This window comes from Vulpes vulpes, chromosome 14 (assembly GCF_048418805.1).
Source record: "Vulpes vulpes isolate BD-2025 chromosome 14, VulVul3, whole genome shotgun sequence".
Taxonomy (NCBI): domain Eukaryota; kingdom Metazoa; phylum Chordata; class Mammalia; order Carnivora; family Canidae; genus Vulpes; species Vulpes vulpes.
Window position 1 is genome coordinate 11,838,060 of NC_132793.1, and position 18,934 is coordinate 11,856,993.

An 18,934-nucleotide genomic window follows, 5' to 3' on the forward strand; every position below is an offset into this window, starting at 1 on the left:
TTTCATACTTTATTTAGCCAGTCTTAGGTAGATAGACATTGATGTTATTTCCAAACTTTTGCTGTTATAAACTTTAATATCCTTGAATTCCTTCTGGCTTCCTTCCTTCTTTTTCCTTCTTTCTTTCTTTAAGAGAGGGAGAGAGTTGGCAGGGGGCCAGAGGGAGAGGGAAAGGGAGAATCTTTTTTTTTAAACTTATTTATGATAGTCACACACAGAGAGAGAGAGGCGCAGAGACATAGGCAGAGGGAGAAGCAGGCTCCATCCACCAGGAGCCCGACGTGGGATTCGATCCTGGGTCTCCAGGATTGCGCCCCGGGCCAAAGGCAGGCGCTTAAACCGCTCTGCCACCCGGGGTTCCCAGAAAGAGAGAATCTTAAGCAGGCTTAATGCCTAGTGAAGAGCCAGTGAAGGGCTTGATCTCACAACAGTGACATGAGCCAAAATCAAGAGTTGGCACTTAACTGACTGAGCCACCACCCAGGCACCTCTCATGGTATTATTTGTAAGAACCACTTCTTTTTCCTTTCCTGTAAACTGTCTGTTGATTTTTATCCATTTTTCTATTGATTTTTAATCTTTTTTTGTAATTCATAGGACATGTTATAATTCTTTACATGTTATAAAATTTGCCTTTCTGGGGTGCTTCGCTGGCTGTCAGGGAGCCCGTGACTCTTTGATCTGAGAGTCATGAGTCTGAGCCCCATGTTGAGTGCAAAGATTACATAAATAAACTTTTTTTTTTTTTTTTTTAATTTATGATAGTCACAGAGAGAGAGAGAGGCAGAGACACAGGCGGAGGGAAAAGCAGACTTCATGCACCGGGAGCCTGATATGGGATTCGATCCCGGGTCTCCAGGATCGCGCCCTGGGCCAAAGGCAGGCGCCAAACCGCTGCGCCACCCAGGGATCCCTACATAAATAAACTTTTAAAAAATAAAATAAAATTTGCCTTTGTGTGCTTGAGATGCAATTTTTTTCAGTTTGTCTTTTTTTTTTTTTTTTTGCTTTCCATGATTATATTTTATTTTCATGAAGTCAAATGTATCAATCTTTTTCTTTAAGTCTTCTGAATTTTGAATTATAGTCAAAAGGCCTTCTCCATTTCTCCCAGAAATTCTTTTGGTACTTTTATGGTTTCCCTCTTTCCATTTAAATCCTGGATCCATTTGGCATTTTTCCAGGTGTAAGATATAAAGTGTGTATTTAACCCTTTTTTCCCCACAGATGCTTTGTAGTTGTCCCAAATCATTTATTGCATGAAATCTGTCTTATCTTCACCAGTTTGAAATACCAGATTTGTTTAATACTGAATGCCTACCTGTGTTTGGGTCTATTTGGGAATCTCTTCTGCTAATTTGTGGAAATAATTAGGCATTAGTACCTAACAGTTGTTTGTTATTGTTATTGTTTGTTTGTTTAAACTCTGTGCTCAATGTCAGACTTATACTCATGACCCCTACCTAGATTAAGAGTCGCATGATCTACTGAGTGAGCCAACCAGGCACCCCTGTAACAGTTTTAACTAGTAAGACATGATAGTATGTTTATTACTTAGGCATTTTCAGAAATGCTTTCTTGTTAATTTTTCCATAAGAAAAATCTAGCTCTAAAACAAAATCTTTTTTTTTAAAATTAGGATCTAAATAAATGTCTGCTATCTTAATGATGCTGAGTCTTGCTAGTCAGGAACATAGCCTATATTTCTATTTATTCAGGTCTTTTTCTGCATCCTTCTGTAGATTTTAAATCTTCCTTTCATATAGATTGTGTATCATTATTGTAAAATTTATTCCTAGGAATTTTCTTTTTTATGGATTTGCAAATGACGTCTTTTTTCAACAAAAAATGATGTCAAAAAAATGATGTCAAGATGTATCATGATGTCAAGATGTAATAATGTCATTCCGTTTTCTAAGATATAATGCTGTCCCTCTTTGATACTGAAGTAGCCCCAGGGGAGCAGTCTACTTCAAATAATCATGAGAATTACTCATCTAGACTAGCAAGTAGATCTCAACTGGGTTTGCCCTTGCAACATATACTATGGGTGATTTTGACATACACTAAACAACCCTACAGGTGTTCCTTGTATTTTTAAGGACTACAGCAGATATGAGAGGCTGTGGTTCTTCAGTAGCTGATGGAAATGTATGTGTACCAGGCACTGTCTTAGGGGTTAAGGACACTATGATGATCAAGACAGCCTGAGCCCCTGCCCTCATGGAAGTTGATCACATAGTCCTAGCTAAACAGAGGAAAGCCAGCAGGGATCCCTGGGTGGCGCAGCGGTTTGGCGCCTGCCTTTGGCCCCAGGGCGCGATCCTGGAGACCCGGGATCGAATCCCACATCGGGCTCCCGGTGCATGGAGCCTGCTTCTCCCTCTGCCTGTGTCTCTGCCTCTCTCTCTCTCTCTCTCTCTCTCTCTCTCCTTGACTATCATAAATAAATAAAAATTAAAAAAAATAAACAGAGGAAAGTCAGCAGATAATTGAATAATTATAAGGGTGCAAAGTTCTGCTAAGGAGCCATGAGAATGGAGCAGAGGTAATTTGTCAGATGTTAACATCCACTAACATCCACACCTGAGGCTTCAAGTACCTCTCAAATGCTACTCACTCACACATTACATCTCTCTGACTCTCTTCTGAGCTCCAGACCTGCCATTTACACTTGTTCATCAGGAGGTAGGGTCTAATTCCCCTCTCTTTGGATCTGGACAGGCTTACATCTCATTTACAGCCAAGAAACTACAGTGGACATGACTCTGTATGATGTCTGAGGCTATAAAGCAAATGCAGCTCTACCTTGCTCTCTGGGACACTCATCCTTGTAGCCTTCAGCCATGGTGTAAATAATCTGACAGCCCTGAGGCAGCCATGCTGTGAGGAAGCCCAAAGTAGCCCATATAGAGACCACATGGACAGTCTCTGAGGCCCCAAGAAGAGGGAGAGGCCCAGCCAGCCCCCAGGTACTCTATCATTCAGTAGTCCAGCTTTACATTAGAAACCCAAGTTAGGAGAGCCTAGCCAAACTCTTTTCCGAATTCCTGACCCATAGATCTATGAGAGATGATGAAATGATCAGTGTTCTTTTAAGCCACTAAATTTGGAAGTGATTTGTTTTGTAGCAATAGTTACAAGCATCTGGGCAGCATGGTTTTGTACATCTTTTCCTTCTACTTGGAATCCTTCCTGTACCCCTTTTGCCTAGTTAGCCTGTACATATCCTTCAGATCTTTGCTGAAGCTACAATGCTTCCTCATGCACCGTCCCTAAACCTTGAAACCTGGGTTCATAATGCCCTCATGCCATGTACCTTTCCTGGGTTCATAATGCCCTCATGCCATGTACCTTTCCTTCCTATACTTATCACAGTTGCATTTGGAGATTCTTTGACAAGTCTTCAGCTCCACAGAAAAGCATTCAGTCCATGCAGTTACACAGTAGTCCAGGCATGGCAAATTTAAATGCCAACAGGAAGGGAAAATAACATAAAAGAGAGACATGAGCAGGGTGGGGACTGCAGTGAGATGAAAAGAATGTGCCCATCTATAGGGTGCGGCTGCCACTCTGCATGCTCTGTGCAGCCAAATCTGCCTCATTTTTAGAGATGATACCAAACCTATTATTATTACCACAATTTTTTTGAATATTTTATTTATTTTTTTGAGAGAGATAACACAAGCAGGGGGGAGGAGCAGAGGGAGAGGGAGAAGCAGACTCCCCTGCTCCACTGAGCAGGGAACCCCATGTGGACTCCATCCCAGGACCCTGAGATCATGACTTGAGCTGAAGGCAGATGCTTAACCAACTGAGCCACCCAGGTGCCCCTCAAACCCAGATTATTATGTAAGGTGTTAGAATGGTACCAACTAATTACAACTAAAAACACAGATGAAAGAAAAAGGAAGAAAAACAACAACAAGCTGAAGATTTAATACTCCTTGGGGGCTTTAGAGGGGGAAGAGTTGTTTTTGTTTTTCCATCAGGTCAGCAGACATCAAGCACAGGTCTAGAAATCAGTCAGACAATACATATGACCCCTTCCGGTTCAGGTGGTCCCTAGCTGTTCTCAGTACTCCTTGTTTTTTTTTTTTTTTTTTAAATTTTTATTTTTTTAAAATTTTTATTTATCTATGATAGTCACACAGAGAGAGAGAGGCAGAGACACAGGCAGAGGGAGAAGCAGGCTCCATGCACGGGGAGCCAGAGGTGGGATTCGATCCCGGGTCTCCAGGATCGCGCCCTGGGCCAAAGGCAGGCGCCAAACCGCTGCGCCACCCAGGGATCCCTACTCCTTGTTTTTTGAGAAAGACTCTGAATTCACTTTGTGTAAACAAGGAATTATATTTAAGTGAAGCATAGGTTTGCTGTGGGGTTGGCTGGGTTTAGAATGGGCCACTTAGATTTGCTTTCTCTTTTTGTATTGTGAGTCAAATTCTCTTCTAAGGGCTGTAGACTTCTTGACTCTTGCCAAATAATAAGGGATTTTTTTCTTAGAGATGAAGATGGAAATAAGAAACTGTGACCATTAAGTAAATTACACTGAATTCTGTGTGTTCCTTCCTAGAGGATAAATTATATGTATTTGTAATAAGGAATGGGAACATGCAAATCATATAAAAACCCTGTGAGAAGTTGACTTTTACCTAAAAATTATACTTGGTACTATCTATGTATCTATTACAAAAAATGGAAAAAGAGACATCAAGCCATGAAAAAACATGGAGGAAACTTCATATATTATTAAGTGAAAGAAGTGAATCTGAAAAGACTGCATGACTCTATATGACATTTCTGGAAAAGGCAAAACTATGGAGTTGCTGAAAAGATCAGTGATTGTTAGGGGTTGAGGGGAGGAAGGGGGAGGCAGTACCCTAAGAACATGTGACCCCTGAATGACACATGAGAACGACACATGATCAATCCTAGCAAGAGCAGACTGTAGCCTAGGCTGCTCAGAGCAGCACACTTAAAACTTCACAACTCTAAAGAGAGTCCTATCACTCTTCAGATGAGGAAGATGAGACAGGATATCAAACTCTAAGTATTTTTTTTAAGATTTTTATTTATTTACTCATGAGAGACACAGAGAGGCAGAGACACAGAGGGAGAAGCAGGATTCATGCGGGGGGCGGGAGGGCATGCATGGGACTAGATCCACGGATTCCAGGATCATGCCCTGGGCCAAAGGCAGGCACTAAACCACTGAGCCACCTAGGGATCCTTCAAGCTCTAAGTCTTATACCATCCTCAGCTTCTAGACATGAGCATGAATATTACTCTTTTAAATTATGATGATGCCATGTAAATTTTCTTTTTTTTTTTTTTTTAAATTTTCAATAAATATGTCTTATCTGGAATTTCCCTCAACTAAGTGGCCTGCTGTGACTGTGGAAAAGAGAGATTTGACACTGGAGAGCAATTAAATTTGTTCAGTGGACTCCAAATCCAGTTTTCTTAGACTGTTAGGAGCTTCTGCCCTTTATCATTTGGCTTCAATATCCAGGCACCTAAGGATGCATCAGGCCTAGGCAGTTTGTTTCTTTTTCATTCATTTATTCATTCACTCATATAATCTATTATAGGAATTTCAGGTATTCTAACAGTGATTAATCCTTAAAAAATCATTTAATTGGTTTAAACAGTTATCTGTAATCATCTGGTTTTTGGGCACAGACAAAAGATCATAGATATTGATGGGCAGAAACAAGGATGAATCCCACAGAACCCTTGTTCTCTGGAGCCCGGAGTGGAAAATGATAGCCTGGTGGCCAAACCCAGCCCTGTAGCTATATCTGCTTACCACCTGTTTTTATAAGTTTCTGGGGGGGAACACATCCATTCTTTTGTATATTGTCTGTGTCTTTTGTGCAATGGTAACAGAGTCAAACAGTTGCCATACAGACCATGTGTCCCACATATTAAAAAATATATATTTCTTACCTGATCCTTTCCAGAAACGGTTTGTTGACCCCCATGTAGAAAGGCAAGGTGGAGGCAGGGCTTCCTTGCAGACCCCCAGACATGCTAATACCGTACTGGGCAAGATAGGAAATTGTTCCTATTTAACTACAGGGGGAACTGAGGCCCAGCTGTATCAAGATCCAAGTTGTGGAATAAAATCTGAAGTTGGGATTAGGAGAAGAAAAATAGAGGGATCTCCCCCTCAATATATGGAAGGAGGGAAATGAGACTGGAAGTCATCCATCCATCACTTGGGTCCCCATGGGTGATAGTAGAACAGGTCAGAACACCCTCTTCTACCTTTACACCTTTGAAGAGATTGTGAAGGGACCTCAGCTTTGAGTTTAAAAAAACCCCTTTGTGTCTGCACCTTTACCCAACTGACCTATGGGGTCCAGACTGCTTAGGAGTTAGAAAGAGAAAACAATTCTCCTTTAGCAGAAGGCTAGAGAATTATCTGAATGTTGCTTACCACTTAGGCGGTAACTGGACAGTGAAAGTCCTTTAACAGTTTTTGGTGTCCTGACATTCAATCATTTTACAAGAAGCAGAGTTAGGAGGCCTGGTCCAGAGAAAAGTGTCCTCTGAGATGGGGGCAAGACCCCAGAGCCATGTTTGGAGAGGCCCCTTCAGCCACAGGACCTCCTATCAGGAACTTAAGCAGATTAAACTGTATTGCCTTGGCAATAAAGATTGAGCAATGGTTCGATTGAAAGATACTGAGTAAAATAGGCAGAGACAGAAAATAAACAGTTTTGGGGCAGCCTCGGATGGCTCAGCGGTTTAGCTCCACCTTGGGCCTGGGGCCTGATCCTGGAGACCCGGGATCGAGTCCCACATCGGGCTCCCTGCATGGAGCCTGCTTCTCCCTCTGCCTGTGTCTCTCATGAATAAATAACTATCTTTAAAAAAAAAAAGAAAGAAAAGAAACTGTTTTTAAATTGTGGGGAAGCTGTTCCAGATTGAGCAGGAAAGAAGACCCATCAGCAGCTCTTCCCGTTTCCTGCACCTCTCACAATGCGCACATTCTTCTCTCCTGAGCGTGATTCTCGAGGTCCCAAATTTTCCACCATTAACCCCCCACCCCCCACCCCCGTATAGGCGTGCTGCTAAAAACCACTTAGTTTATCCAGAGCTGGGTCAAAGAAATAGCAATCTGGCACTTCTCGCCCTTTAACTGACTATAACAATGACCGATTTTATTTATTATGAGCTTCACCGTCACTAGAACGTAAGCTCCATGAGGGCAGGGCTTTTTGTTCATTTCTATATTCTCAACTCATGGAGCAATATCTTGCACACAACAGGGGGGTCAATAAACATTTACGTTAGGAGGAACTAAGGGAAGGAGGGAAAGAAGGACCGGAGGCGGGAGAAAAGGAAGGACAGCGCGGAAAACGCGAAGGACGGGGGAGGGGGGGGCGGAGTGAAGAAGGCCGGCCCAGCCTCGTTGCGCGTCCAGTGGGGAGCCCTCAACTCCCAGCAGAACTACAACTCCCAGCTGGCCCCGGGGGCCAGGGCGGGCCGCCGAGACCCGGGACCGACCAGGCCCCATCCCGCCACGGCTCCCGGAGTGCCTTGCGAGAGCAGGCGCCCTCGCAGCGCCCGCCGGGACTTGTGGTTCGGGCCGCGGGTGGGGGTGGGGCCGGGCATGGAGGCGGGCGGGGGCCGGGGGCGGGCGCAGGCCCCTCCCCCGTCACTTCCTGCGGGGCTGCGGGCGCCGGAGCGGCTCTTCAGCGTTTGCGCCGGCGGCCGCCGCGTCTGGCTCGGCTCCCCCTTCCTCTGACCCCCGGCCCGGCGGCGCCCGCCTCCTCCGCGGCCACTCCGCCTCTTCCCTCCGCCGTTCCCTTCCTCTTCTCCCTTCTTCCTTCCTCCTTCCCCTCTTCGCCGCCCCCGCCGCCGCCGCCGCAGCCGCCGCCGCCGCCGCCCAGGACCGCCGGCCGGGGGACGAGCTCGGGGCAGCAGCCAGGTGAGGCGGCCGGGCCGGGCCGGGCCGGGCCGGGCCGGGCCTGGCGGGGCCCGCGCGGGCGCCGCGGCCGCGGGGAGGGGGGCGGCGGGTGGGGCCTAGGCCTCGGCGGGCCCGCGCGCCCGGCCTTCGTGCCCGGGCCTCCGTCCCGCCCGCGGGGCCTTCCCGGAGGAGGCGGGTCCTCGCGCGCCCCCCCGCCCCGCTCCCCCGCCTCGGGGCGCCCCGCGGCCTGCAGCCCGGCAGCCCCAGCTCCCCCACCCCTTGCTGGGGCCAGAAACAGGTGCCACGCCGCCTTTGGCGACTGCTCCTCCCGCGCGGGGACGCCGAAGTTGTTCCAGGGGCGGCGGGCGGGGGCCTGCTCCGAGTCCCCGAGACCCCGAGCGCCCCGCGGCCCCCGCCGGGTCCGGGGCGCGGTGCTTCCGAGCGCGGCCCAGGTGCCTCGCTCGGGTGCCAAGCCCCGCGCCACCCTCGCGGGCAAGTCCCTTCAACTCTTTGTGTGTGTAGGTCGGGGAAAGGGGCTAACGCGGCTCCTGCCTCTGGGCTGTTCGGGTTCCGTGAAACGGGGCGTGTGAGGCGCTTATCGGAGAGCCAGACCCACCGCGCGCCCCGGCGAGCCGCCTGCATGATTTATTACGTGATACTAAGGCAGGGACCTAGGGGGGCGAAGCGGGGTGCGAGTCGACCTGACCTGCCTGCGCCCGTCCGGGGTTCCTTTGAGGCGGAGACGTCGCCCGCGCCGGGGCTTTGTTTTTTGGGTTGTTAACATGTGAAAGGGGCGTACGTGTAATTGGGACACTGTGTAAGGAGGCAGCCTGTAAAGATGCTGTTATTTCCATCTCCTCCGCTGAGCCAGCGACAAGATTTCCGCCAGCTCCCTCGGAATGAGCAACCTGCCCGTTTTTGTTTGTTTGCTTTTGTTTTTTTTTATTTTTTAATTAAAAAAAAAAATTTTTTTTTTTTTTTTTAATCTTTTTCCCTCCCCTCCCTGCCATCATCCGGCTTCTTGTTGTCATTTCATTTCTGGGAAAGTTGCTGGCAGCCGCCTGCCTGGAGTTGAAGCCTTTCTGGAGCGCTCGCCCCGCGTGTCAGGTTCTGGAGGGTGTCAGGGGCGGTGGGTGAAGCTGGCAGAGATACAGACGCCTGGTCTTTCCTTGCGCTACGTCTCTAACTTTTTTTTTTTTTTTTCTTTTCTTGTTTTTTTTTTTTTTTTTTTTTTTTTTTCCCTTCTTCACCGCAGCTTTGCTTTTCATTCCTTCCGTCCCCGTGGGGCCGACTTTGCTTTTAAAGCCCTTGCCCCCACCTCCGTGTCGCAGTGTTGCTTATGTGGAAGTTTTCTTCTGTTCCGGCGAGGATGTGTGCTTCAGTCGGTTCTGCCTCTGTTCCCTGGCTGTGGGGACGTTTTTAAGGTCACTCTTCCCCTTCTGCTTGTAGCTTTAATTGTGGAGTGGGTGGCGGGGAGAGAGAGAGAGAGAGAGAGAGAGAGAGAGTTAATCCGGGTTTTTTGATTGATCTTGGCCTTTCAGGAAATCAGTGTGCTTACCAAATATAAATTACATTGCTGCTTGCTGAGGTAAAAACTAAAAATACAGTTGGATGGTGGAGTTGAGCAGTTCCGGTCCTCCTGGTGACAGGTGGGATTCTTTTTTTTTTTTTTTTTTTTTAAACAGCAGCTTTATTTGAAGCTACTGAGTTTCTTTTCATTCTTCTGCTGGGTTGTGTGTACCTTTCCTTAGGGAAAAAGGCAACTCCACTCAACTCGTGGGCAACTGGTGGACGTTCACATTTACAAGAAAGTTGGGTGTGTGTGTGTGTGTGTTTGCTCAACGGAATGTACCTCCTGTATCGTAGGGCTGCTTTAGGTAGTAAATTTCTTTGCTGAATTTATGTATTTTTTTTCTTTGCTGAATTTAAAGCTGTTTTGATGTATACCTGTCTCTCAGCATGTAAAGCGGCCTCTCCTGTTTTTTGACATTTTACCTGTAACTTTCTGACAAGAGTCATACTGTCAATTTCTAGTTTAAAAAAAAACTTTGGATGACTCTTCAAAAACACCTGAGAAATAGCTGTACGACAAATATGTCTTCTGCTGCCTCAAAAATCATAGTGTTGGGGAAATAATGCTTTATTTAATATTGCAGTCGATAACCTCTTTTTTTTTAAATTTTTTATTTATTTATGATAGTCACACACACACGGAGAGAGAGGGGGGCAGAGACATAGGCAGAGGGAGAAGCAGGCTCCATGCACCGGGAGTCCGACGTGGGATTCGATCCCGGGTCTCCAGGATTGCGCCCTGGGCCAAAGGCAGGCGCCAAACCGCTGCGCCACCCAGGGATCCCACCTCTTTAAAAAAAAAAAAAAAAAAAAAAAACTATTACGGAAAACATTTAAAAATTGGATACCTGTAGAGAACCCCCATGTATTGGTCACTTAGCTCTGACAATGATTAACTTGTAGCCAAGGTCATCTTGTTTCATGTAGTACTTCCTCCCCCAAACTGGGTAATTTTGAAACAAATCCTAAACATCATATAATTTTACAAGATTGCTCCAGACTGTTAATCTGTCACAAAATTTACTTTAGTGGAATCGTAGTTCTCATTTTGTTTATTGAGCCTCTCATCTCTGTTTACACGTGATTACTATACAGGAGAAAAAAAATGAGTGGCCAAATTAGCTCTTGGTTCAGTACTTATCCCTCTCAAAGTCATGTCCAAAATATTGCTTTGCTTTTTTGTGTACAAACGCAACAGATCTTAAGCTGTCAGTGGTTATAATTGAAAAGGAATTTAAAAAACAAAAACAAAAACAAAACAGGTATCTATAAACCTGTTTTGGTGGAGACCTACCTGTTAAACCACTTATAATGGGGAATAACTTTTTGTCAAAGTTAAACTACAGTTAATAATTCATAATGAAACTTTCAAAGTTTCTTTACAGTAGTTGTGTAAATATGCTGGTGTCACCTTAGGTTAAGAATTAAGCAAAAGGTAATTTGATTTCAAAACTCTGTTGTAGAATTATTTTTAATAAGCGAATGAATTTCATAGGCTAGATGCTCATGTTTTTCTTTCTTGTCTGAAAAGAGATTTCTCCTAGAATCGAAGTTGACAGGAATATTATGTTTGTCATTATTACTTAATTTTCAAATTTCTGGTCATGGACTCTTCACAGCTTTAGACAATTGCAGTTTGCTTTTAGGTAGTTGTAATTTCAGTTACGTAGGTTTACTTTTGAGCTTGTTCAGAGGTAGTGAAAATGTGTGTTATGTTTTAGTTATTACAATCTGGGAGATTGAAAGGGATATGCATACCTCTTAAAATTAACTCTGGGAAAAAAAAACTAATCGGGTATCTAAGAAAGGGCACAAAATGTACTTTATTTAAAAAAAAAATGCTTAGTGCTTCCCAGGAGGCTTAAAGTAAAACTTTTAAGTATTTGGAATTATTACCATAAATACAGTTTGTTCAGACTAAATTGCTCTCTTTTAAGATTCAACCAGAAAACCCATTTATATACAGATTATTTTAAGTTTAGAAATGAGTATGACTCATAGAACTTTTCCCCCTCATTTCTGAAGTCTAACCCATTAACATTATTCTGAGTGTAATCTTTAAATGTTGGCCTATACTGTGCTGCTTCATCCAGTCTCCCCTTAGTAAGACAATGACGATATTTCATATAGGAGGCACAGAGTGGCTCTCAGCTTGCAAGGCAACTTTCTCTCTCTTGTCCTTTTGCTGGATGGAGTGAAAGTGAAATTCACCAGCATAAAAAAGAAACTTTTATGAAAAAGGCATCTTTTTGTTGGGTGTCATAAGTCAATTCCAGGGACCTTGTTTTTATGAGTCTCCACACTGGATCATCTTACTCACTGTCATACTTTGTGACACAGAATTGCTCAGTTCAGGGAAATGTAAATTCTTCCCCTTTATTTTTTTTTCTTCCCCTTTATTTTTTTAAAGATTCCATTTATTTATTCACGAGAGACACACAGAGAGAGAAGCAAGAGACAACACAGGCAGAGGAAGTGCTTCTTAAGCAGGCTCCATGCAGGGAGCCTGATGTGGGACTCGATCCCCCGTCTCCAGGATTAGGCCCTGGGCTGAAGGCAGGCGCCAAACCGCTGAGCCACCCGGGCTGCCCAATTCTTCCCCTTTAAATGAGAGCCTTTGGGGTTGCTTTCTTTCTCTTGGAATGGAATTCTGCAGCGTTCAGAAATGTTTAGAGAATTTTATGGCAGATTTTGTTTCACACTAGACCTTTTGCTTCACACTAAACCTATAACAGGTTGTTTTAAATTGTAAACTTTTGGTGACAGATCTTTGTGGCTAACATGCTTCTGGTATAGTTTTCGGCATGAGCTTTTCCTTAAATAAAACCTCATTAAAATCAAGGTTTAGCATTATGCTGTTCCAAGAAGTGTAATTTATGAGTTAGAGATTGAACTCTGAGAAGACATGTTATTTGCTATCCTTATTTTTGCCTGACGTTTTATTATGAAAAATTTTAAATATATAACAAAGCCTAAAGAATGTTAGTGTATGCCTCTATATCTACCACCTGTTTTCTGCCATTGACATTTTACCACACTTGTTTTATCATGTCTGTTCCATTTGTCTGTCTCTTTGAATTCATTAATTCATTTTATTTTTTAGTACATTTCAAAATAAATTACAGCATCAGCACACTAAATACTTGAGCACACATAGCCACCCCAGTGAATTTTAAATTGAGGCAGCCCTGTAAGGTGTCTCTGGATCTTTAAAAGCCAAGGGTTTTGATGATTTTTGTTTCCAGATTTGCTTAGGCTCCAGAACTTTTTGCTTTTTTTAAAGAAATGTTTAATGAATTTTTTGCACCAAGGTGTGCTTATGTATTAGTCAAGTATTACAAAGCTTGAATAATGTTGGTGAAATCCTTTGTTCTCACATACTAAGGAGATAATAGGATTACAAATATATAGCTACGTTGATCTTAACAAATAACGCTAGGTGGTTGGTTTGGATATCTGTTTTGCTGACAATTTAATGCTCTGAACTAGAAAACCTTACCAAAGAAAATTATTTATTATTAAAAAAAAATGGTGAAGTGAGCAAATTATTGCAAAGAGCTTAATTTTTTAAATATGTACATTCCCATAGTAGTGAATAAGGTTGATGTAAAAGTGATCTGTGTCACCAGATAAGAGCAGGTAGAAACAAATTCTCTGCAGACTTAGTTATATTTTCTGGAATTATACAAGTTTGTTTATTTGTTGAAGGAGTATATTCAGGGGGCCCCTTCCAAGTATATTTACTGAAAGCAAAAAAAAGTAGGAAAATCTATCCAAGAAAGTATTTGCTTTCGATTAAAAATTAGTCTTCTGAATATTAAATTTGTAGCCCATCTGCTTCTGTTTAATCTGGAATCTAATTTGGGGGAGAAGTGTGATGACTTTGTGAGTTTATAACAGTAATGGGAGCAAACCAGGCTATTTTATTATAATATGATACACAGGTCATAATTGTTCTGGAAGGTTTTTGTTAATGTCTACCAGACTACAAAGTCTAAAAAAATTTAAGTGCCCTGAGGTCTTTGCCTAAATAAAAAGGATTGTTCGTTAGATTGTCTCTGTATTTGATGTAGTTTTAGAATTGGTTGCGCAGTGAGTGGGTTGATTTTAGTCAGCATGTTCTCTGTTCCCATTTAAAATGTTTTTTACAAGTGGTGTGTAGCTATAAGTTTATATTTATAGATGTTTATGTGGCTGAGGACAGGATTAGTAAATTTGCTGGATAATAATACTTGCTACTATTTATTGAGCTCTTAACCATGTGGTAGGTAGGTTAGGATTACAGGGTGAGGGTTATTTGATGCAGGAAAGGGATCTGAAGGGTCAGATTGAATTTATCTAATAATATAAAAGCTGCTGTTCATCGAGCTCTTCCTTGGTGCTAAAAGTTGAAGTGGATGATTTTCTTGTATTTCTGATACTTTGAAAACGTCCTTGCGGACATCAGTTCTAGTAGCTGCAGATACTGAGGCCTGTATGAGAGGCCAGGTAACTGGAGTGAGGTCTGCAGCTGTTTTCACTGAACCACACTTCATCTCTAATTATGCTCGAGTGCTTTTTTGTTAGGACAGTTGTTTTCTTGTGTGTCACCAGTGCTTCATCATGGCTAGGATGATTTTTGTTCACTAGAACTTCAGACCAATTTGAAAAAAAGTCTGTTTCAGTAATACTCAGTTTTTAAAATGAACTCTATTCATCATTCCCTTGAAATGGACTTAGAGTTTACTTTTGTTTGTTGTGATAGATTGCTACAGTCACATTAAACTAAAACTTGTAAGTTGATTCAAAGGTTTGTGGGGTGCAGGGAACTACTTAGAAGTAAATAGGGAAGAAGAGGAGGTTTCATTAACCTGTGTGTTGTAGGAGGCTCTCCTCTAAATTATTGCTATAATCCTTCATGAAGTTCGTTAAAAATGATTTATGAACTATAGACAAGGTTGTTGCTAAGAAAATTAGTTTCTTTAGAATTATAATATTCCTATTGGATAAGCATTAACTCAACTTCCAATTACCTTTATAGGCCTTGGTGATTGTTTCCCTCTTTGCCTTCCAGCCCTAACATCCCTTTCCTTGCTGATGGTATTGGGAATATTTCATGTAACTTTCTGTTTAGTATTGAACTGCCTCCTTAACAGGTTCTTTTTTACTTTCTTTGAATCAATGATCTGCATAGGAAGCCTCTTTAGTTCTCCACCCAGGCAGTAGTCCTCTCTTAATGGCTAGTTTTAAAAGGCAGATCAATGAAATTAAACCTGCCTGTTAGATTTGAGGTTTTCATGAGATGGTGTGTGTTTCCGTTCTGTCTTATAACCTCAACTGAGGTGACCATGTAGCCTGTAATGACATACGTGTATCTCATTAATCACGAAAAGGTGTTGGAAATGTGTCTTGTCTGGGGATGAAGTGAGCACATGCTGCTTCTTAAATTGTCTATATTGGCTCCCCTCAGGCACAAGCTTTTTGATCTAACTAGATCTTGTCTGATTCTCTCACAGTTTTGCTTTTTGAAGTCCATGCTTTCTATAGATTAAAATTAACTGAGGCATGAATTTTCTACTCTTGCAGATTCCACCCTGATACAAACAAGGCCATTGTCTGCTGGTGCCATTGTGATTTTGTACAAAATGCTAGGCAGTCCTTTCCTCTGTCAGAAAGAAGATAATTTATATGTAATGATAAGACTGATTATGCTTAGAGGCTTATGTTCTTTGTTGCACAATTTAACCAACCTGTGCTCATTGAAGCTCTATGACCCTTCACCTAGATGACAGTTAAATAGAAATAGAGTTAGGTAAATAATTCCCTTTTTATTTGTAGTATAGGGAACCTTTACAGTCTGGAACATTTAGGGTATGACTATTGCTGGGTACCGATTTCCCTGTTAAAAGAATTTACTTATTTAGGCACCAAACATAAAAAAAGAATAAGTTTTTTTATAAAGTTCTTTCTAATTTTGCAGGGTGTTTTTCTTTCTTAAATAGCACGTTTTGAACAAGTGTCAGTTACAGTATATTCTAAGAAAGCGATATTTGACAGCTAACTTTGGTATGGAGTATCATACTTTACAGGCATTTCACCTCTATTACAAGTTAATCCACCCAAGCAGTACACAGTTATTATTTTATTAATCATATGAAATTGATGGTGGTCACCTCGTTTAATATATTAAAAGATTGAAGCCTCTTTTTTTTTCCTTTTTTTAAAAAGATTTATTTATTTATTTATTTATTTATTTATTCATGATAGACACAGAGAGAGAGGCAGAGACACAGGCAGAGGGGGAAGCAGGCTCCACGCTGGGAGCCTGACGCAGGACTCGATCCCGGGACTACAGGATTGCACCCTGGGCCAAAGGCAGGCGCCAAACCGCTGCGCCACCCAGGGATCCCCGAAGCCTCTTAACATATTAAATGAAGCATTTATTATTCAGATCAACACCAGAGTTGGGACCCAAACTCACATCTCTAGCCAAGACTCCTCAGTCATACCCGCACAGCCCTGTTCTGTTTGCCCTTACCCTAAATCAGCATCTTGCAGCCAAAGGGTCTTTTTGTCCTTACATGTCTTTAGTTGCGAGATAATGTGTATTATAAATGATTTGTTATTATGAATTAAAATGCCACTGTGAATTATTTCTTTAAATTTGTGTCAGGTTCAAAGTTATTCCTGTATAAACATGAATTCCGCAATTCATGGGACCGTATCTTATTTGTCCACTTCCTTCTCTCCAGTGCCTAGAATACTGCCTGCAGATAGTAGGTGTTGAGTAATTATTTGTTGAGTGAATAAAGCAGTGAATGTAATTCACTCTTTTGCATTCTAGTATGTTTTCTTGAGTGGGAAAGTAGGGGAGTTGGGCTTAACCCCCAGTTTCTTCTCTAACACTGCTTGGAGAAAGTAAGTGCCATGTAGCTACATTGGTCATAATCATGATGGTTTCGGATCATCATTTGAAAGTAGTTAGGGGATTTCAAAAACTGAGTTTGCTCACAGGAGTGTGAATGTATAGAGTGTCAGCTATCCTTGTCTTGTGTGAAGATGTCTGAAATCCAGATGGTTGCAAGCTGCTGTATTTCTCCTCCCACCCCCTCCTTTTTCCTCTGCTGTAAAGTTGTTGGCGGTTGTTCTTACTGTTGTCATTGTTTGACTCTAGCAGCTCCCTGTTCCCATTCTTATTTATTTATGTATTTCTAATTTTTTAAACTTCTGGGTTGGGCTGAAAAAACTTAGATACCCAAACTTACCATAATTGTTCCTCACAGATGGGCTTAAATTGAGGGGCACCCCTAAGAGTAGAAGACATAGGCTCTCCTAGGTGGTCTTAGAGATTTGTAAGGGCTGCTCAGAGGCTTTTTCCAGTTTCCACTCCTGCTAGTACTGTGAATGGGTAAGGTTATGGAGTGGCAGGCCTCTAGATTGGAAAGTTATTAGTATAGCATACTATTTGCAAAAAGAACTTGAATTGTTTAAAATACTGTAAAACAAATCAGTTTATTGTTTTATTTCCGAAATTATTTTTTTTAATTTTTATTTATTTATGATAGTCACAGAGAGAGAGAGAGAGAGAGAGAGAGGCAGAGACATAGGCAGAGGGAGAAGCAGGCTCCATGCACCGGGAGCCTGACGTGGAATTCGATCCCAGGTCTCCAGGATCGCGCCCTGGGCCAAAGGCAGGTGGTAAACCGCTGCGCCACCCAGGGATCCCTATTTCTGAAATTATTTTGATAGTGAACAGCTACTTTTATCCTTTGTTAAGTCACAGTAGCAGTGAGAAATTGAAATGAGTGAAATTCCTTTATGTTGTAAAAATGCAAAAGGTATCTCAAGGTAAGGAATTGTCTTTGTTACTAACTACAGTTGACCTGTGAACCACATGGGTTTGAACTGCATGTGTCCATTTTTGTGCAGATTTTTAAAATAAATACAGAACAGTATTGTATATGCATTTTCTCTTTATGACTTTGTTAATCTTTTCTTTAGCTTCTTTAGCTTTATTGGACAAATACTGTATATGATACATATAACATAAAACATGTGTTAATCATCTTAATGTTATGGGTAAGGCTTCTGGTTAACAGTTAAGCTATAGGTGATTAAGTCTTTGGGGAGTGAAAAGTTATATGTGGATTTTTGACTGTAGAGTGGGGAGTTGGCATCCCAACCCCTGTGTTTTTCAAGGATCACTTGTACTACCTTTTAAAAATGAAGATACTTCTAGATAAATCTGATCTGAGAGTTTGAGAATGAAACTCTTATGTCACCTGATATCCAGTTCTAAAGAATGATTATGGTTTGGATTTATTAGTGATAATGCGCTTTTTGTATTTTGGAATTTAATATAAGAATGTTTTTGTACAAAGTGTGTTTTTCTTAATTTTCCCGTGCTGTTGTATTTTCATGACCAAGTATATGGTAAGGGCATTTATGAATAAAATATTTAGCTGGTAGTGAAAAGTGGGGGGGACCTCATGAGTTTAAAAACTAAGCTTGTGTGATCAGACGGTATATGATGCCCAGTTTCTTTCTTTAAAATTAGTTTAGAGATATTCACCGCTCTCTTATTGTCATGTCTCCACAAAGTACTCTACCCAGTTTGCAGGCAGTTGTGTCTTTTGTGGATTCTACAGGGTGCTGCTTCAAGCCGTGAAATCATGCTTTCTTTCTTCTACTTGTGGATTTTAGGTTTCCCCCAAACTTGAGCAATATATGTCTTTGTTTTCAGAAATGATCTACTCTAGTAAATTATTATTGTTTCTTATTTTCTAGGAGTTTCCTAACCACATAACCTCTTAGAACTGAACCAAAACAGCATTACTCCTGGAGCACCTCTTTTTAAGGTACACATAATTTGACTGTGTAATTTCAGGCCTGTTGATAACCTGTAATATTTTTGAATTTTTGAATGATCTGTATGGAAAATGACTTTTACTTCTGGCTGTAATGTTAGAGAAACAGAAGAAATTGTATGCAGTCTGAATTTTCTTTTCACTCTTGAGATTTAATTAGAAAGTAACTGCAGGGAAGATTGTTGGCAAGAATGTGAAACCCTTTAGCCAGCACTGCCATGTACTTTAAATGTCGAGACGTGAAAATTGGCCACTAAAGTTGTCATTAGACATAACTTGGTTGGTAAGCATCCTGTTCATAGCAGCTTTTGTAGATTGTCTTTGATTTCTCAGGTTATTTATGTAAAACTTGGTTTTCAAACTTGTGGAGAGTATCCAACATTGTTTTCTGTCATGAGATAGGGCTATGAATTAAGTTCCATTTACTGCTGGCTGCTTGTGATCATCTAGACCAAAAGCTTTATAAGAGTTGAGGATTTTACAGTTTTATATCAAGGCACTGCAAAATATACCGCATCTGTTAATACTGCCTTGTATTTTAGCCCTTAACCTCTTAGAACTGGAAGTATAGAATCATACCATATCATTGGTAGTGATT

At 41.9% G+C, this 18,934-nt stretch overlaps 1 protein-coding gene across 31 annotated transcripts in view; it reads left to right on the forward strand.

Moving 5' to 3' along the window:
- The first annotated feature begins 7,633 nt into the window (after positions 1 to 7,633).
- The window catches only part of STAU1 (staufen double-stranded RNA binding protein 1), a 54,729-nt gene continuing 43,428 nt past the window's right edge, over positions 7,634 to 18,934 (forward strand). For 4 of the 31 annotated variants that reach the window (XM_072735599.1, XM_072735606.1, XM_072735622.1 and 1 more), the window contains exons 1-3: positions 8,964 to 9,025; positions 9,460 to 9,567; positions 18,257 to 18,327. The gene's annotated coding sequence lies outside the window, so the exon portion shown is untranslated. Of the gene's footprint in view, positions 7,940 to 8,430; positions 9,026 to 9,247; positions 9,343 to 9,459; positions 9,568 to 18,256; positions 18,328 to 18,934 lie in introns of those variants that run through there. The other 27 variants (XM_072735612.1, XM_072735604.1, XM_072735609.1 and 24 more) reach the window with 21 other exon arrangements.